The 21510-nt window shown below is 39.5% G+C and overlaps 1 non-coding gene across 2 annotated transcripts in view; it reads left to right on the plus strand.

Annotated features, from left to right (window-relative positions):
• The window catches only part of LOC100753968, an 81321-nt gene that overhangs the window by 12600 nt on the left and 47211 nt on the right, over positions 1-21510 (plus strand). Inside the window, exons 2-3 of one of the 2 annotated variants that reach the window (XR_003482916.2) lie at positions 6314-6508; positions 7649-8186. This is a non-coding gene — a transcript (2-oxoisovalerate dehydrogenase subunit beta, mitochondrial-like). Of the gene's footprint in view, positions 1-6313; positions 6509-7648; positions 8187-21510 lie in introns of those variants that run through there. The other variant, XR_004768282.1, reaches the window with a different exon arrangement.

The following is a 21510-nucleotide window of genomic DNA, read 5'->3' on the forward strand; positions in this document are numbered from 1 at the left end:
TATATTTCATATGTATAAATATGTTTGTAATTTTAGATAAATATAAAATAAAGATTCCTTGAGAGTTTATCAAACAGCCTTCATGTTATGTGCCCCTCCTCCCCTAATCTTCTGTATTGACAGCTCCCTTTTCTTTCTGTCTGTTTTCTATTTGTCCTTTCTTATCACCTGTATCTTGCTATTCCTGTCTCAATTGCTTCCCCCATGGCACCTTTATACTTTCTGGTTTCTGTGGCTACTCCATGTTTTATACTCAAATCTGAAAATTTGGAGCCAGATGAGACAGAGAATGCAGTGTTGATCTTACTGGTTATTCATTCGACATGATATTTTCTGGTTTTATCCATTTGCCAGAAATTTAATAGTATTTTGTTGTGCATATGTACTACATTTTCATAATCCATTCATCTGGTGTAAGACATTTAGGTTGTTTCTATTTTCTATCTGTTGTGAATAGGGTAGCAATGAACATGACTGAGTAAATAACTGTGGAGTAGGATGTCAAGTCCTTTGGGAATATGTCAATAAGTGGTATATCAGTTTAATATGGTAGATTTATTCTAGGCTTTTTAAGGGTTCTTCTTACTGATTTCCAAAATGGCTACACCAGTTTACCACCAACAGTGAACGGGTGTTCCCTTTTCCCCCACATCTTCTCTAGCATTTGTTGTCAGTTGTTTGTTGATCTTAGCTGTTCTGAATGGAGTGAGATAAAATCTCAAAGTAGTTTTAATTTGCATATCTCTAATTGCCAAGGATGATGAACACTTTTGAGGTATTTCTTAGCCACATTTATTCTATTGAGAACTCACTTTCAAAATCCATAACTGATATTATAATTGAGTCATTTGTTTTCTTGACTTTTGATTTTAGGTTCTTCATATATTCTGGATATTAAAATCTGCCAGGTGTACACCTGGCAAAGATTCTCTCTCATCCTGTGGGTTTCTTCTCTATCCATTTGATTGTTTCCTTAGCTGTACATAAACTTTTTATTATATGAAATCCCACTTATCAGTTTTAGGACTCCTAAACAAATGTTTTCCTATACGCATTTTTTTTCCCTACAACTATATCTTGTAGGGTATAGCCTATGTTTTCTTCTAGTGCTTTTAGAATTTCAAGTTTCAAATTGAAGTCTTTGATACACTTAAGAGTTAGCTTTTATACAGGGTGATAGGTGCAGGTCTAATTTTATTCTTCTGTCTTTGGACACCCAATTTTCCCAACACCATTTTTTGAAGATGCTTTTTTCTCCAGTGTATGTGTTGACATATTGTCAAATTTCAGATGACTGTTGTTCAGTGTATTCATGGTTAGGTTTTCTATTTTATTTCACTGGTCTACATGTTGGCTGTTGGCTTGTCATATACAGTTGTCTTAGTCATTATCTGATTGCTGCGAAGAGACACCATGACCATGGCAGCCCTTACAAGAGAAAGGATTTATTGGAACTGGCTTACAGTTTCAGAGGCCTAGTCCATTCTTATGGTAGCAGGCATGGCAAGCATGGTGCTGGAGAAGTAGTTGAGAATTACAACCTCATCCACAGGCAGCAAGAAAGACACTTGGTTTGGCATGGGCTTTTGAAACCTCAAAGCCCACCCCAGTAACACACTTCCTCAAACAAGGCCATACCTCCTAAGTCTTCCAATCCTTTCAAATAGCACCACTGCCTGGTGAGAAAGCATCCAAATATATGAGCCTATGGGGGCCATTCTTATTTGAACCACCAAAAGTGCCTTTATTATTTTGAGGTATTACGCTGGTTATTTTTGTGTCAACTTGACACAAGCTGGAGTAATTTTGAAAGAGGATAGCCCAATTAAGAAAGTACATTCACTAGATTGGCTTGTGTTGTATTTTCTTGATTGACAATTGATATGGTAGGGCCCAGCTCAGTGTGGGTGATGCCACCTGGGATGGTGCTCCTGGATGCTATAAGACACTAGGCTGAGCAAGCTGTGATGAGCAAGCCAGGAAGCAGCATTCTCCCATAGTCTCTGCATCAGTTCCTGCTTCCAAGTTCCTCCTTGGGTCCTTCCCTGACTTCCCTAGATGATGGTTTACAAGCAGTAAGTTGAAATAACTTACTGTCCTCTTCAAGTGGCTTTTGGTCATAGTTTTTATCACAGCAATAGGAGCCCTAACCAAGACAGATATGTTCCCTCAAGTTCTACTCTCTATAGGATTTTTATACTGAAATAATTGTTGATTTTATTGAGATGATTATGTTTTTCTCTTTATGTATATTTATATTATTTATTATATTTATTTATGTATGTTGAACTATCCCTGCATTTTCAGACATAGGCAGGTTGATAGTGATCTTCTTGATTGTGCCTATATTTGATTTGCTACTATTTATTTTATTGTTGATTTTTGCATTTATATTCATCAGGGATATTAGGCTATAGTTTTTCCTTCCTTTCATTTTTCTTCCTTGGTTTGTTTTCTTCATTAAATTATAGATTCATTTGTTTTCTTTTTACAGACTATTGGTTGTGCTTATTCCTCTCTTCAGTTTGCTGCCAATATTATCTTTAGGTTGTTTTGGTTGACATGAATTTTTTAGGCTATTTGTATTATAGGAAGATTTTTTTTCTCCTTCCACTACAGCAGATAGTTTTGCTGGGTACAATAATCTAGGTTGAAAGTTGTGGTCTTGTAGAATTTAGAGTGACACTTTGGGTTCTTCCTGGTTCCAAAATTTCCATTGAGAAATCAAGTGTTATTATGATGGGTTCTCCTTTATATGTAACTTGTGGTTTTGCTTTTTGAAGCTTTCAGTATCTTTTATTTGTTCTGTATATTTAGAGTTTTATCTTTTATATGCCAAACATGAAGTTTGGTCTTGTCCAATTGGGATTCTGTGTGTTTCTTATTTCTGTATGAATATGTTTTTCTTAGTTTGGAAAAGTTTTCTACTTAGAACTTGTTGAAAATCCCATCTATGCCATTGTGCTCTACCATTGATTGATTTATTTGTGGTTCTTCTCGATTATCTATGCCTATAATTTGAAGATTTCTTTTGTTGGTGGTATTCCACATTTCCTGAATGTTCCTTCTCTGTGCTTAAAAAAGTCTATTCTTTGTGTTGTCCAGTTTCTCTACTTTATCTTCAGGTCCTGGTATTGTATTTTCTATTTGATCTGTTTTACTTGTAACGCTTTCTGTTGAGGTTTTAAGTTGGGTTATTGAGTTTTTCAATTCAATCTTCATTTCAACTTGACTTCTATTTAATATTTCTATCTCTTTACTGAATTCTAGTTTTAAATTCTGAGTAGTCTTCATCATTTCATTCAGCCATGCATTCATACTTTCTTGGACATTATATAGGTGTTTATTTCTATCATCTTTAAGCTTAAAAGAATGTTTGCATCTTCTGTAATGTCCTTGAATTTTTTGATAATGTTTATTAGTGTTCATTTAAATTTTGTGTCTTCAGGTTCATCTAGATAGTTCCCATTAGGGAACATTTCTATAGGACTAGTGGGTTTGATGGGAAGACATACTATGTTGGACATTCATATTATTTGTGATGTGACCTGGGCATGTGGATGTCATTCCTTGGTTGTGTTTCTGATATGAGAATTTGACATGTCTTAGATTGTAACATTGTAGGAGTTGAGCGACAAGAGCCAGGTCAGGTTAAGTTGGTGCACGAGCTGTTTAATTGGTTCAGGCAAAGATCTCTCCCAGACTGAGAACTAAGTCTATAGGTATGAATATATAAGAGGTTGGAGGGAAAGGTGAGAGAGGAGAGGAATGGTTCATTAGGCAAAGGTTGCTTATAAACAAAACAGGTTCAAGATCCAAGGATCTGGAGCTAAGCTCCTGGTTGTGGTGATGACCTCAGTCAGAAGGAGGAATGGGAGAAAGAAGAAGTGACTTATACTGCAAAGACAGCTTGTGAACAAAGTAGGTTTGCTTCCTGGGTCTGGAGCTAGGGCTATGAGTGTACAAATGACATCAGGCAGAGGAAATATGGGACAGGAAAGAAGGGACATACCTGACAAAGGCAGCTGCAAACTGGCTATGCATATGTTACCATATTATCTCAATGATTTTGAAAGTTTGCTGTTTGACATTATGATCTTATAACAATATAGAATATTATCAATATATAATATTAATATGTAGAATTTTAATTTTTGGGGGGTTTTTGAGACAGGGTTTCTCTGTGTAGCTTTGGAGCCTATCCTGGCACTCACTCTGGAGACCAGGCTGGCCTCGAACTCACAGAGATCTGCCTGCCTCTGCCTCCAGAGCGCTGGGATTAAAGGTGTGCGCCACCAACGCCTGGCTGAAGTTTAATATTTTAAGTGATTATTTTTACATTTATTTATTTACTTATTTTTGTGTGGGGATATGTGTATGTCTCAGAGTGCTTGTGAAGTCAAAAGACAGTCCGTAGGAGTCAGTTCTCTCTTTCTATTGTGTGGGACCCGGGGATTGAATTTAGATCTTCAGGCTTGGTGGCAGTCACCTTCACCTGATGAGCCATCTTGCCAAATGGAAGTCTAGTATTTTCAATAGTCAAATTTTATCAGTACTTCCCTTTATTATTTCTTTTTTATCTTATATGTATAAAGTTGTTCTCCAAACAAGGATGGATTCTTTTTGTAATGTCAATGTTTATATTTATCTCTGGAGTTTTAGTATTTGATATAAATATCAAATGCTGTGAAATATTAAGTGTGTAATTTCAGTGTATTACATAAAGTGGTACTCTACTCCTCTCCCATTATAGCCACTAATTGTTCTAAACCACTTATTGAACAATTATTCCTTTCTCTAGTAATCTGTGTAATGGTCTATGATTTCAGTCCACTCTACATTTTACAATTATATAAATGATCTTAAAGTACTTATTAATTATGTTATTTCCAAGCTAAAATAACTTTAAAGAATTATGAAAGATCCATTTCATGCTTATTACATGTTTTATTATCCCTACCTGCCACTTGAGCCTTGTAACTACCCTGTGGCTAATCTATGCAGAGTTGATATATTGATTGTATTGTTTTATAAACTCACATTTGCACATTTCCATAAAATTCCATTCCTGAAATGTCCTTTTTTCATATCTCATATGGCTACAAAATCAGATTAAATGGACCCACCACCCATTATTTAGTTTCCATTAAGAGTTGTTTTGGTTGTGGTAAGAAGATGCCAGGCATTCACTGTGAAAATTGAAGGTTTCATATTTTGTATGGAGATCAAGCCAGGCTCCAAAGCTGACCCCAAAATGTCTTAAGCATGTAGGGAAAGGAGATTGGCTCAGCTGTCACTATGATTAGGGAGCATGGTTAGTTTCAGGGTACCGGTGTGGGATGGGACTTATGTGGCTTGAACTTGTTCGAAGCATCAAAGCAAAGTACATATGCTTTTTACTGACTTGCCCATGTGTGGGCAGAAAGGGTAATGGATATGTGATGGTCTGAATGAGAATGGCCCTCATAGGCTCATTGTTTAAATATAGGACCCCATTTGGTATAACTGTTTGTGAAGGCTTAGGAGGTATGGCTTCATTGGAGGGGGTGTATCACTGGGGTGGGCTTGAGGTTTCAAAAGACTCATGCCATTCCTGTTGTGCTTTTTGCCTCCTGCTTGTGGGTCGATATGTGAGCTCCCGACTGTTCCTGCTGCCATGCCATTACAGATTCTAACCCTCTCAAACCTTAAGCCCAATTAACTGCTTTCTTTTATTAGTTGCCTTGGTCATGGTGTTTCTTCACAGCAATATAAAGGTAACAAATACAGAAATTGGTATCAGGAAGTGAATCTGACCATGCTGCTGTTTGGAAGCATATGGAAGTCTTTAGAACTTCGGACTAGAAGAGTGATTGAACACTCTAAGAAGAGCTTAATTATTGGCTGTCCTGGTAGGAAGACAGTAGTTCTGAGAGCAACATGGACTATGGAATACCAGCTCAAGATGTTTCAGAGAGGAATAACATTAGCAACTAGGCTAGAAACCATTATTTGGTCATGGATGTGGCTATCTTCTGCCCTTTCTGAAGGCTAAATTGAAAATGAATACATTAATGAATTACTTTCTTTCTTTAATTTTGGTTTTTCTAGACAGGATTTCTCTGTGTAGCTTTGGAGACTGTACTAGAACTAGTTCTGTAAACCAGGTTGGCCTCAAACTCACAGAGATCAGCCTGCTTCTGCCTCCTGAGTGCTGGGATTAAAGATGTGTGCCACCACCACCTGACATGAACAAATTTCTTTGACAGAGGAGATGTTAAGACAGTCTAATATTGACTCTGTTGTGTGCTTATTAGTGATCATTCTTTTGCAGGTCTACAATGGAAAAGAACACTTGTGGCAAAAAGAAATTTAAAGAAGTACACTTCAAAGAGAAGAATAACACCATGAACTTTAAGGTTGCAGCTAAGGCTTGTGGTGAAAGAGCTAAGGAGAGAAAGGAGAAGCCTGATCTTCTGGAATGAATGAAATGAACCAAGGGGAGCCCTAAGGGTGAGACCTCACCCAGGTAAGCCTGTAAAAGACCTAAGGATTGTCTGCTCCTCAAAAGCAAAAACAAATGGCAACCGCTGTGACTGTGATTCATGGGTCAGGCTCCATCCAAGCAGGCACCTCAACTTGGTAGGTCATCTGTGTGGTTCTGGTTTTAGAGTCATGAAGGTCTGTGAAGTCCTTCTTTATGATCAAGGAGAGCCTCTAAGGCCAGACATGTGGCAGGGGACTCTCTGCATGGAGGTCCTGAAAGACCATTGTGTGAAGCTATAAAAGTGAAACCTGGAATGCATTGGAGACCTCATTTTAGAGGTGCCAGAGTTGTGGGATATCTGTGAAGGGAACACAGAGAACGGAATCAGCCTGGAAGAGAGACGTAGCTTGTGTGTAGCAAAGCTGGAAGGGCAGAGCCATCTAGGTCCTTTGATAATACGGATTTGGAGTTTGTCTTGGCTTTTGTCCAGTATATCTTTGCTACGCCCCAATTCCTTCCTTTTAAAATGATGATGTGTATTCTGTGCCATCATATGTTGGAAGAATGTAATTTGATTTCACAGGGTGTGATGGCTATTCTTGGTTGTCAACTTGACTACATCTGGAATGAACTACAATTGAGAAATGAAGGGCACATCTGTGGGAGATTTTTTTTTTTTTTGACTTGGTTTGAAGTGGGTGGCTCCACTTCTAGTCCTGACTTTTTGAAGTAGGACTACACATACTTTTTTTATTTTCTTCTCTTTTTCTTTCTTTTTTTTTCTTTTCTTTTTATTTTATTTTATTAGTTCAAATTAGGAACAAGCTTGCTTCAGACGTCAATCCCTTCTCCCTTTCCCTCTCCCTCCCCTCCCCCAACATCCCACCTGCCCCTAGCCATCCCCCCTCCACTCCCCAGGCAGGGTAAGGCCCTCAAAAGGGGCTCCCCAAAGTCTACCGCATCATCCTGGGCCAGGCCTAGGCCCTTCCCCATGGACTACACACACTTTTGATCTGGATCTCGAGGCAGGAAGACACACCTTTAATCTGGGCCACACCTTCTGTGGGAAGCCTTTATAAGGACTTGGAAGAAGGACGCTTTTGCTCTTTTCCTGCTTGCCCTTGCCTTGTGAGCAAGTCTATTTCTTCACTGGTATTAGAGCCTATTTCTTTTGGATTTTAGCTTTTACTGAAGACCAGCTTTGTAGACTGAGCAACTACTGGATTCTTGGATTTTTAGTTCACACTTAGCCATTGTTGGATTAGCTGGACTGCAGCCTGTAAGTCATTCTAATAACTCCTCTTTCTATATGTACAGAGAGTCATTCTATAAATTCTAGACCAGTGGTTCTCAATCTCCCAAATGCTGTGACCCTTGAATACAGTTCTTCATGTTGTGGTGACCCCCAACAACAAAAGCATTTTTTTGCTATTTCATTACTATAATTTTGCTACTGTTATAAATTGTAATACAGATATCTAAAATGCAGATTGTCTTAGACAACCTCTGAAAGGGACATTAGATCCCAAAGGGGTCATGGCCCACAGATTGATAACCTTTGCTCTAGACTCTAGTGGTTCTCAACCTGTGGTAGCTCTATGGGGTTATCAATTGGCCCTTTCACAGGGGTGTCATATCAGATAGCCTGCATATCATATATTTACATTACAATTCATTACAGTAACAAAATTACAGTTACAAAGTAGCAACAAAGTAATCTTATGGCTGGGGGTCACCACAAAGTGAGGAACTGTATTAAAGGGTCGAGGCATTAGAAAGGTTGAGAACCACTTCTTAGAGAACCCCAACTAATACATATGGGATTACAGCTAAGAGGTTACCTTGAGTCTAGAAAGAAACTTTCAATTTTGTACTTTTACGTGTTGTTGAGACTGAAAGACTGATTTTTACAGTTGGAGTACATGCATTTTATATCGTGATATGACACCAGTCTAGAAGGCAGGGGGTGGAGTATGATGGTTGAATGAGACTGGCCCCATAGGCTCATATGTTTGAATAGTTGGTCACCAGTTGATAGAACTCTTTGGGAAATCCTAGGAGGGGTAAACATATTGAAGGTGGTGTGTCACTGATGTGGGCTTGGAAGTTTCAGAAAACAGGTGCCATTCCCAGTGTGCTCTCTGCTACCGGTCTGTGCACTGGGATGTGAGCTTTTAGCTACTGCTCCAGCACCATGCCTTCTTACTTGCTAACATACTTCCCACAATGATGGACTCTCATCTCTCTGGAACCATAAGTCCCAGGTAAACCTTTCCTTCTATAAGTTACTTTGGTCATGGTGTTTCATCACAGCATTAAAAAAAGTAACTAATACAGAGAACAACAAAAATGTTAGCAATCCACCATAAAGATGAAATTATACTTTTTTAAATTTTAGAGACCCAGTGCAAATCCTATCTGCCTTCCTATTTCCTAGTTACTGTTTTTTTTTTTTTCTTCTGAATTTCTGTCTTTTAGCATTTATTATCTCATACTGCTATTTTGCTTTTTCTATATTAACTTATGGAAAAATTAATGACTTTAGAGTTATATATCCAAAATATAGTCCAATTTCAGAAAGCTCCAGGATTTAGAGTTTACCTTGTTGGGTTTTGGTCTTACTTTGGTCCAGTATCCCCACTGTGCATCTGTTCCTGTCTTCTGGAATGGTAATTGATATTCTGTGCCATTACATGTTGAAAACATATAATTGACCTTCTGATTTTACAAGAGGATTACAATAAACAGAATGCCTTGAGTCTAAAATAGTGGGGAGCATAACTATATCCATGAAAAATAATTAAAAATGTATAGGAAGCCTTGCACGAGGCTGTGCTTGTGGGGACTCTGAACATTTAGCTCCCATAGCTTTATGCTAATAATCCTCTTTTGTATTTTCTTCTGCACTGAAATTAAAAATATATCGTTAGTGAAGTTTGCATATGTTGGTTTAGTGTTGTGAGTTCTTACACATAGGTTCTTAGAAGCACTATGATAGTTGAACAGAGAGTCCCCATAGGCTGCTTGAATTCAGACTCTCCTGTCCCCTGGTATCATTTGACTTCTTCCCTACGTTTCAACACCACGAAGCAGCTGCTTTACTGTATTGTTTTGTTCAGGGACAGTCCTCTATAGGTAGTGGGTCTTGGTAAGGATGTTGTTGGTAATGGAAATATTATACTTTGTTTTGTGGTAAGAAGAGATTCTTAGTAATGAATCAAGATAAGTATATTTTTGATAAAGATCAAATAGGAAGGCTCCCATTAAACTAAAAGAACTTAAAAAATAAAAAATACTATCTATGGTGACATCTGTAAAATTTAAATAGTTTTAGGCCTGATCCCTTGCCTGACTTTTGGCCTTGGTGGAGAGAAGTTAACACCTTGAACATACAGACACTTACAAAGTGCCTGGTGAGAGAAATCACATGCTAACTGTCCGAAGTTACTATGGTTAAAGCCAAACAATTTTTTTTGTTGTTGTTGTTGCTTTTTTGTTTCGCTTTTTAAATAAACCTTTTAAAGGTAGCAAGCTGAAGTGAAAAACAAGAAGGCTTTTGCTGAGGCACCAGCTGAAACACTAAATGAACTCATTTGTATCTCGGTGCTTCTAACCAGTGATTCTGTGACACTCGTTTGCAGTAGACTGGCTTCAAAACCACTCACTGTTCTTCAGAGTGGATTCTGAAGGTCCTGACATCTAAGACTGAAAATGGTTTTACAAACAAGGAAAGGAAGATGCAGAACACTCTTCTCACTTCCTGAAGTCCTGATGACAAAGTGTTTTCAAATACCACTGTGTATTCGACTTGCAGCAGAAAATAACTGTGGGGCAGTTTGTTCACTGCAGAACAAAGGAAGGGCTGCACAACTGGGTTTCCAGATAAAAGTCCAGTTCATCTCAAAGCACTTCTTACAGACTGAAGAAAGCCCCTAAGAACTCACTGACTTTAGCTCCTGAACACATCCTCTTTCCCTGTTCTGAACTGTGTTAACCAACACTGTGCATTCAGCCCTCGAGGAAGGCCAGGAGTTCTGGGCCTGGAGACCTCCTGCCTGCCACCTGATGTCTGGCCACCATACTCTGGTCAACAGCCAGGCAATTTGCTTGTATTTCAGGAAAACAAAGAGAAGTCTGGGTGAGCTGATGAAGAAAACACAGCCTTAGCAGCAACCGGCAGTCAGCCAACACGGAGTCACGTTCTCTGGAGAACTGAAGCCATTTTTATCCTCCTCCATAGGCCTAGGGATTTGAAAGTGGCATCGTTCCTGGAAGAGTAGAGCAGGTTTACAGCATCATCTTCTGTCTTCTGTGACAGTGCCATGTAACATTGTTTAAAGTGGCTAACAGTCACTGCCTTCACCTTTATGTGACAGATTTATCTGCATCGACCAGACTTTCAACTGTGAATTATTTCTCATTGTGTCTAAAATGATCAGACTAGTTATTTTTCTGTGCTTGACCTATGTGGGGAGTTAGGTGGCCATTCCTTTGCTCCTTTGGTTTCACTTTTTTTTTTTAATTCCCAGCCATTTGCAGTCCTCCAAATTGGGTTTGATAAGCATAATTCAAATTCCCCACATCTATTCTCTAATACATTTCTTCTGCAGTCAAGTCCCACTTGGCCATAGTAAGCTTCTCTTGTTCACCCAGTCTGTCATTCAATTGGATACCAAAGAGATGCATAGATCATTGGCACTGTCAAAGATGGAAGAATGGGGCTACAGCCTGAGGCTCAGAAGCCCACTCAATAGGCAGAGTAAGACAGCTTTTAAAGAAAGAGGGAAATAGAAAAGAAAAGAAAAACCTAAATAAACTAAAATAAAGGAAGGCTTTTTTTTTGTATAGCGTGAAAACAAGTCTCATGGCTGTCCAAGGATGGGGCTATTGGGAGAGGGGACTCTTTTTCAAGAGCATGCCATTTTTTTTTTTTTTTTGTATTCATGCTGTTTCTAGAGTTCCATCATTTTTACTTGAGACTTGCTTTTTAATAAAGAAAATTCTCTGTGGGAATTTGCCAAGATCTGGTTTGAAGCTAGAGCAATGATCAGGAACACTCTAGGAATTCTTTGGGATCAAATTCAGGGCCCTGAATATACTATTCGAATTCTCTATGCCAGTCACACGCAGAGCATATGTGCTCTATCCAGTGCTGGTCATCCTATAAACTTTACAGGGAGCATTTGGGCTACAGGCCCTGTGAGGACTGTCCCTGTGAAGACTGTCCCTGTGAGGACTGTCCCTGTGAGGGTCTACAGAGAGAGAGGAGTCTTTCTCTGGAACCAAGGCCAGTTCCCTGAGTCTCAACATTGTGTGGCTGGGGTCCTCATTTGCATTTCCTGTCTTAAGTGGGCCCTGTAGCTCTGTGAAGCCCTCTACACAGGAGCTTACTGCCTACTGGAGTGGCAGAAACTTTAGGGTGAGAGCTACCTCTACCTCTTTCAGCCAGGGTCCATGCTCTGTTCATACTTTGGGGACATATAGAAATTAATTTTATAGTTGTTTTTTGAGGCATTTGTGAGTTAAGGAGCACCATTTAAATAGACATTTTAGTTGTCTGGGTCAGGGGGTTGCTCAGAATGTGTTTACTTGAATGGAGTTGTGCAAGGCAAATCCTGAGTGTTTGTGAGAAAACTCCAAGAAAACAAGACAAGCCTTGTGACCCCAGTTTCTACAAAGCAGCGGAATTGTTCTTGGAATGCGCTGTCATGTTCTTCCCAGCTGTAGGGGTTGGGAGTAGTTTACTTCAGATTATTCATTACAACTGGCTATTGTTATTTGTTTATGTGCCTCTATGGACAAACATGCTTTTGCCACCTTTGGCTTGCTTTTGTGATTGTATACTTTACTTATATGCTTCTTCTTAACACTCAGCGCATAAATTGTCTGATGCTCTGAATAAAGTTGGCTATTGCATGAAACTTTAGTCTCTCTTGTTTATCAGCTCCATTCTCCCAGGTCCCATCGACAGTTAAAGTCCTAACAGTGAGTCTCACCATGTTTCTGCTTTGTGAATGACACTGTGCTCCTTTCTCAATTCTGGCAGCTTAACTGTGTTCAGAGTTTATACCTTTTGGGATTCTAGCTTCCTGAGGCTTTCCCTGACTAAGGACTCTTGGAGTCTACCTCAGTCTCCACCCTTCTGCTGTTTGCACTTGCCATTTAATTGTTAGTAGAGAAAGGATATAACATTCAATTTAGGCTGTGTGGATTCATAGGTCTCTGCTTTTTCAATAGGGTCTGCCCTGGGTTCATTCATGAGGTGTGTGTGTGTGTGTGTGTGTGTGTGTGTGTGTGTGTGTGTGTGTGTGTGTGTTGGGATGGTGAGTATACAGTTACCCTTTACAAATACACAGGGTTGAGGTGAGACTGGTTCTCAAAAGAGAATGTATGAATAGGAATCATACCACACATGCTTTTAATACGACTATCTGTAAGGACAATCCTCAACCTCTCTCCTACCTTACAAGCAAGTCAGCCAATATGCAGAGTTGGAGACATTTTCTGTCAGATCTTCCCTAACGTGGGATGCTATTACCGAGAGGTAATAGCAGGGTAACTGAAGGAGAATCTGGCACCAAGACTTAGTATCAGTGGTCATGGTTCTTAATTCATTCAACTCCCCTTTCCTGCCTTCCTATCGATCATGAAGTTATTGTAGCTGCTACATGAAATCAAAATAGATTCATTAAAGCCATTTAAGGAACTGTATGAGCAACTTTTATTTAAAAAGGTCACTGAAATAGTAACGAATGCTCAGGAGTTTGTTTAAATGCATATTTGCCTTGTCATATACTGATGCACTGTCAGATTAAAGTAGGGCTCAGGGTTGCCCGGTCCTTTCCCTCTAGCTGCTTATAGCTAATTTCTGCAAGCTATTGTCTATAGGAACTGCCTCTGCTTTTCTATTTCTGCTCTCCTCCTCAGTCCTGTCTAGTCTGCAGCCCTTATCACTGTATAGAAACATTATAAGGACAAAGACTGGTCTATTCTGTTCACTAGGCTGGTCCCAGAATGAGGATACTGTCTACTACCTACTCAGCTCTCAATAAATACTTGTTAAGTGGATGAACCTAACGGAGTATTAAAAACCCCTAAGATGGAGATACTTATGGAGAGTTTTTAGGAATGTGCTCATGCTAAAATGCTAAGAAGGAAAGGGGCCAGATAATTAGTTACTTCAAATGACTCCAACTACTTCAGGTATACAGATAAAGACAAAAAAGAAACATGCTGCTGTGTTGTCAGTGGTGTTCTGAATTGGGATTGGAAATGATGCTTTGTAAGTGTGTGTAATCTTTAATACACTGCCAAACTTGAATTCTAATTAATAAAAGATCGCATTCCAGGGCTGGGTTTGGCATCTATAGCCTTCTACCTCTATACTTGGAAGCAGATCTCTTTGAGTCTCAGGTCAGCCAAGATTACACAGTGAGATCTTGCTTATGAAACCAACCAAACAGCAGCCACAACAACACAAAAGACAAAAACCAAAAGAAATGAAACAAAACAAGATCCCTTCTATATTCAGCAAACATAAAGGACATAGTGCTGCATTTTAGTGCACTTTACCTGAGGTTCAAATACAGCAATGAGTATTGAAGTTATTGCTGTGTTCTAGGTGAGCTGACATTTGGTGAGTATATGCTAATTATTCAGAAAATAAATTCACCGATACATCTCCTTGTAATTCTTTCCATCTCATGTCTCCAGATGACTCCTTGTAAGACAGAAGCTACAGCAACAAGTCTCTATTAGGAGGTAATGACTGGTTTGTAAGACAGACACTGGCGTAGTCTGTAAAGAATGAGACACAGATTTTATCTCACTAAATTATCGCACAGACCCTCTACCGGAAGCACTGTTACCATCACCATTATCATTATCATCACTGCTACTGACTCTAGATGAGAAAACAGATTAGAGCACATATGGAGTTGGCCTGGAGGTAGTCTGAATGGTCCAGATGAAGGGCAGTTTTTAGTTGGGGCTTGGAACCATAGCTTTCATTGACTAATACCCACCAGTGGTTTTTCCTTTTCCCAGATACACAATACCCCAAACAGTGCAAACTACCTAGAACTGATCATTTCAGGAATTGCCAGCCATGGCTGTACACTGTGCTACCGTGTGTGACTTTCCCACCATGGCTGGCAGAAGTGAAAAAGAGCTCATGCTTGTCTTGGATGAGACACTGGCTACGATGAGAACCCAATGAATAGAATTTGGAGGGCTGGCTGTCATTATTCCTGCGAAACATATAAAAGCAAAGCATGATCCAGTTCAAAACTACACTTTAAAAACCTTCGCTTTACACAGCTAAAGTGCAGGTCAGACAGAGCCAGGACAGCCCATATCTGCTGCTGGGAGGTGTGGCTGAGTGGGGAGACAGGCTGCATTGCAGCAGGGGCCATGGCTTTTGCTTTGAGAATCTCCTGGAATGCTGTCAAGAAAGAAAAGAACCATTCTCTGTTTCCAGATTGAGAAAGTTAAATGCACATGATTAAAAACATCCAAACACTCAGGCACGGGGATCAGAAATTCAATGTCATCCTTGGCTTCATAAGGTATGCAAGGCTACCCTGGGCTATTTGGAGACCCAGTTTTGGAAAAAATAAATTAGGAAGCAAAAACATAAAAAAGAATGCAGTGAAAACTCATTTTCCACCCTACACTCTCTTTTCTCTAGAGGCAACCTTATAACAGCTTCTTGAGCATTTTTTCTGAAATATTTTATGCATAAATTACATACTCATCTGTTGTGTGTGTGTTCTTTGAAAAGCACACGTCATATCAAAGCACACCCACCTCCCATCCTCCTGTAATAATCTTGCCTGTGAGCAAGGCACTTAGCCAAGGGGAGTGGGAGCTGAAATTCAGTAAGCCATGTTTTCAGGTGGAGCCAAAGTCTGCCTGAAAGGCAAGTGGTTCCTTCACCATGGAAAGATGTGGTCTGGGGTTCTGGGCTCACATTACCAGCATTCGGCCACTCTTCTCTCTTAACCATTGTGCAGTATTTTACTGTCGTGAACGAATAACATTAACCAGCTTCCTATTGGTGGGCATTTGGGCTCTTTTGCTTTTTCCTTATAGGATGAATTTCCTTGTCTGTACATTATGTGCACCTGTGCGAGCATGACTTCGGATTAAGTTTGTCATGTTGGTTTTGAGATTCTGAGATATTTGGCTTCAGAAGAGAAACAAAACATGTTGATTTAAAAAGACTTGTGCTCCAGAGGTATTTCTTCTTTGATTTTTATAAACAATATTCCAAATTCTCATCATTTTCAGCCTTGGTAATTGCCTTCCAGCTGCTCTGGGAAGTGTTTGCTTTCTTCTCACGGTCTCTAATCATCCTAGCAGGCACCTATCCCCATCCTCTGTCAGCAGGGCCCTGGACATGGCAGCCCTTCCCCTTGTTTTGGGGCACATCCTTAATCACAGAAGTCCAGAAGACTCAGTATCTACTACCTGACGTTTACATATGGTCATGGTTCAGTATTACACATTTGGAGATCTTGCCTCTTCTGCATTAAGTTTTAATGTATTTTATGTCTCACTGAAACAGAGAGACAATATAAATCTCAAATGAAGAGATTTTCACAGAAGAATATATATTCTCAGAGTAAGTGATTATGGTGAACTTCCTGGAATGGTTGAGCATAGAATTTAAACCTTTGTCTGCATGCTTGAGGCAGCTAGTTCATCCTCCCATCCTCTCTAGACATTTAAGGTTCCATGGTTCTGCAACAGAGACAATGTGTAACTTTGGTGTTGACATTCATAGGCAGTGACTGACTATAAGAAAGCTAAGTAATCAGTCAAGAGAACTGGATGCAGAGCCATTCTTCAAGAGACAGGTACAGGATGCTCATTTTAAAACAATTTCCACTTTTACATTTAAAATATGTAAAAACATACATTGGGATTTTCAAGGTCTTCATTTATATTATAATTAGCATTGCATCTGCATGTTTTTTCATAATGCTCTTTGCTAGTCTTGGTGTTGAATACTAAATTTGTATTTATACAAGCAAAACATCCTTGAGTCCCAATCACTGTCTCCTCTCCTAACTAAAGCCAAAATGCTTCTGCTTGGCATAAGCAAAGAACAGTAGCCTAATGGCATTAGGGAACTAGCATGCCCTGGCTAATTCTTTTAAATATTCTTTCCTAAGGAAATAATTCTCTGAAGGCATTTTGGCTGGGGTGGGGGGGGTTTCAACTGTACTTTCTTCCCCTTGCTAGGTTCAGATGTTTTTCTACTTTTGAGGGTCCAGTTCTTTCAGGAACCCTATATCCCAGTTCTCAAATTAGTGCCTCTGGTGTCCTGACAGCAGGGATAGGAACAGGAGGCAGAAATTAACTGTGCAGTTTAGGTAAAGTACCCCAGAGAAAGAGAATCAGTTGCTTTCTTGCTAAAATCTAGGAGGTCCTTGGGTGTTTGGCAGCCTCATCCTTGCCAGAGGCCAGAAATTTGAAAGTGTTTGGGGGTGCTGATGCCTGGACTGGTTTCTCAGTGATTTTAGGATTACCACTTCAGAGGGGGAACATGTTAGAGAAGCAAAAAAGACCTATTAAGGAAAAGTTCCTTCTGGTTTGTCCTGGGCATTTTAGCTGGGCTGGTCAATTCCTCGGCCAAGGGATCACCCCTAGGAAGCTATGCTAGAGAGATAGGTGGAATGATTTTTCCTCTAAGAAGATACTGCACTTTTCTTTCCTGAATTCTCACCCTCTTAGGAGTCAAGAGGCTCAGGTGCACTGCCTACCTACTTTTTGTTTGTTGTTTGTTTCTTTTTCTGATACTTCGGGCTGCCTCATTTCTTTCTCTGAAGTACCTCTCTTCCTGCTGTGTTGCTCTGTGCAGTTACATGATGAACCTCCATGTTTACCATTCATGGCAAGGCTTTCCCCTGTCTCCCTTTTCCTCCTCTGGGCAGCCATCAGGGTGTTTTTCATTTGAATTCTAGTTGAATTGTCTTGGACTTCTGTTTGGGTCTGTTCTTAAATTATTTTGTTAATGAGACTAAAACCCCAAGAAGGGTTCCTTCCCTATTTCCCCTGAACCAGTCACTTAGGTATTGCTGTGAATAAAGTGAAGACTGTCAGAGAGACACTCCTTTCTGGTCATGCAGAAGGCCACATCTGTGGTGTGACTGAGCAACTGAGGGAAGTGCACTGGGAGCTGGGGACTTCCAGATCACATCCCATAACTCGCTTTGTTTTTCTTATTTTCTCTGATCTAAACCACAAAGAGAAACTAGTTGCTGGGACTCATTTTCTAGCTCTAAGAATATCAAACTGCTTTGTTTTCTGTACTAATAATCACTGTGCATGAATTGCTTGTGTTGGCAAAGGCACATTTTATTGTTGATTGACTGATATGATCCCTGGGAGAGTCTCATTATCACTTGTGTACAGCTGAAGAAACAAGGGCGTTAAAAAGTTAAATGAGTTACCTAAGGCCCCAGAGGGCAGCTGTTAGGTGGGAGAGCCAGTTCAAATCTGGCAGGCTGTACTGCTCCTAAATATTAGAAGATCAGAATTGAATCACTTGAGGAAATGAGCTCTGATGGTTTCTTTCTTTACATAGCATGTTGATGAACCTTGTATACAAGAATGGTATAGATTTTTCCAGGCTAGTTATTTGAACCTAGTTCACCTCTGGATCCCATCAAATCATTTGACCACTTTTCTTCTGGTCTCCTTAAAGAAGTATGTTTTTAAGTTTGAAGTCACATATGTTTCTCCTACTTTTCCTGAAACTGGCAGGAAGTTGACCTGTCCACAGACAGGATTGTTTCTGCTACATCTGTTTGAATGTGAGTTGATTATGAAATAGAAGTTCAAGGCAAGGATTTTCAGGTGTGGCCCCAGGTAACTGCAGATATATCCCAAGATGTATTATAATGCCAATATACAAAACAGCTTTGCCTCAAAAGGGATAAGAGATAATTTATTCAATAGTCAATGCTTTACCCCTGAGCTATATCCCCAAGTTTTTTATTTTTTATTTTGTGTGTGTGTATAACTTTTTTGGCTTCGGATTTTTTGTCTTATCAATTTTCTTCTTGTTGTTTGTTTTGATAATTTTGTTTATTTATTTTGCTTTCCCTATTGTTTCTTTTGGGGGAGAGATGATTATGAAGTTGGATGGGTAGGGAGGTGGGGAGGATTTGGTAGGAGGGGTGAAGGAAGCAATATGATCAAAATATATTATATAAAAAGTTTAAATTAAAAAAGAGAAATAGTTTATCCTGTAACCAAAATATGTGTGACCATATCCTGGGAACATAGATTTAGGCTACCTCATATCCCATGCTCCAACTAACAGTTTGAGGTCGTTTTCATAGAAACAAAGCAAAGAATGACATAAATCCAAGTACTTTGCAAATATATTGATAGAAGCAAAAGGTAAGTTGTTAAAGCAAAGCAGGGAAGTTCTTCGAAAGGCTCCAGATACTGTTCACTGACTCTCTTGGCTTTGGGGTTGATAGAAGCTAATGTCTGCTAAGTTCATACATTTCAAAGTTTTGATATTGTGTGCCAGGTGGTGGTGGTGCGCACCTTTAATCCCAGAACTTGGGAGGTTTGAAGCCAGCCTAGTCTACAGAGTGCATTTCAAGACAAGCAGGCTGTTAACACAGAGAAACCCTGTCTCAAAAAAAGTTTTGATGTTCTAATAAATTAATCAGCTTTGTAGAAAGGTCAGTAAAAGCTGCAAGTTATTTCTGGAAACTTTTGTTTGTAAAGTTCTGTCCCAGAAGAGACACACTAATAGCACATTGGAATCACTGTAAATTTAAAAGCTAGTATGTTTTGGAGACTATTTGTCAAGTTTTCTTGCCTTGAATCAAATATGTCATTTGAAATGTTTAATGGTTGCTGTGTCACCTCTCAATAGTAGCCGTTTGGAATTGCAGGTGTAGTTCTCTGTGAGTGCTGTCTTCAGAGTTGCTATCGGGTAGTCCTTTGTGTCCAACTGTCCAGAGAAAACAATCTCAAACCAGCTGGCAGCAGCTTTGTGGAGGCCCAGGATTTGCTAAGGCACTTCCCTTTGATTTTCTGTTAAGGGAGGATCACAAGAAGTATTAGGAACAAGTTCTGGTGTGCAAAGTCTTTCTGGGTGGGCAGTTCTTTGTGGGACCCCTGCTGAGATCTTCATTAAGACATGTCAGCTCTACAGAGATTTTTATTATGTTTTTTTTTTTTGTTTACTTTCTAAAGAGAGAGAAAGCCCACAAAGTTGGGTGGGTGCGGAGGTGGGGAAGATCTGGGAGGAGGTGGGGAAATGGACACATGATCAGAATATATTGTATGAAAAACAGTTTTCCAACAAAAATTAAATTCTTTTTAAAAATTAAAAAATTAGAAGAGTTATCAGCTAGCCAGGAAGTGGAAACCACCTCTGCTTCTTATAGAAAGAAGAATTTATAGAAGAATTTTTCTTATTAAAAAATCCTCTAGGGCAAGACCAACAACAAAACAAGCAAACAAACTAAAAATCCCCACAAACAACAGTGAAGAGAAAACTTGGTAAAGCAGTCTAGACTTGAACCAACTGCTGCTTTGGAAAGGTCAGTTCCTGGAAGCTGTCCTCACCCTCAGGCTCTTATGCCTCATCATGGTTCCCTTGTCCACAGCAGGGTTGCTGTTGGATCTCTGTTTGATCTACTGCTACTAACCAATACCTGTGGTTAATTTTGATTGTCCTGCTGGTTGAGGTACTTCCACTCCACTGTGGCTGTCTTGAGCCTGTAAGAAGTATGAAAAAAACAGCATTTGGTGATGTTTTCATTGTGCATTCAGAGATCTGAGACTTTTTAAATGAATAACTCTGAAACAACAAAGTTTTGTGAGATGAGTAAATGTGGCAATTTAGATGTTTATGACAACTGTAAATCTCTGTATGGTGCTTTGAAAACAGGTTTAGATTTTCCCATGGGTCCCAAATACTTGGAAATGACTGATTTTGGATGATTAAATGTAACTTCTCAACTTATTTATTTAGTGAGTGGCATCTGAAATCATGTTTTTTCAAGTTTAAAGAAATTTACATTTTAAGTAATTTGTCATTAACTAAGACAATAATCTACTTGAGTGTCATCTTTTATTCCCTTTCCTACATATCAAACTGGAAGTTTCTAGTCAAAAGTTTATGTGTCATTTTTTTCTTAGAGGCAGAAGTTAGCTTGCATTCTGAGTATTTTTGAGTGACTACAGGTAACAATAAGTCTCTACTGCAAAGCCACCTGAGCCCTTCTGTCATGTGGACACTTTCTGCCAGCCGCCCGAGTTCTGTCTGCTGTGTTAGGGTCCCAAATAATACACAGAGACTTATATTAGGTACAAATGCTGCTTGGCCAAAGTCTAGGATTTCTCATCTGCTAGCTCAGTCTTTTTTTTTTTTTTGACTTTTTTTTATTTGAATTACAAACAAGATTGAATTACATGACAATCCCAGTTCCCTTCTCCCTCCCTTCCTCCTGTACCACCCCCCCCAACTAAAACCCTACCTATCACATATCCTTTCTTCTAATCTACACCTGACTCAACCTTTCTGCTCCCTCATGACCTCTGCATCCTTCCTTTTCTTCCCTTCTCATTCTTGTAGCTCCCTCCCCCTTCTTCCCATGTTCTCAATTTGCTTAGGGGATGGTGACCCTTTCCCCTTCTCCAGGGGACAAAGTTTGTCTCTGTTAGGGTCCTCCTTTTTTACTAGTTTCTCTGGCAGTGTGGATTGTAGGCTGGTAATCCCTTTCTCTATGTCTAAAATCCACATATGAGTGAGTACATATCATGTTTGTCTTGGCAATTGGGTTACCTCGCTCAGAATGGTTTCTTTGTGTTCCATCCATTTTCCTGCAAATTTCAAGATTCCATTGTTTTTTTCTGTTGAGTAGTACTCCATTGTGTAAATGTACCACAATTTCTCTATCCATTCTTTGGTGGAGGGGCATCTAGGCTGCTTCCAGTTTCTGGCTGTTACAAATAGTGCTGCTATGAACATCGAACATCGTTGAACAGATGTTTTTCTTGTATGA

The sequence above is a fragment of the Cricetulus griseus genome, chromosome 2 (assembly GCF_003668045.3).
Source record: "Cricetulus griseus strain 17A/GY chromosome 2, alternate assembly CriGri-PICRH-1.0, whole genome shotgun sequence".
In the NCBI taxonomy this organism is placed as follows: Eukaryota; Metazoa; Chordata; class Mammalia; order Rodentia; family Cricetidae; genus Cricetulus; species Cricetulus griseus.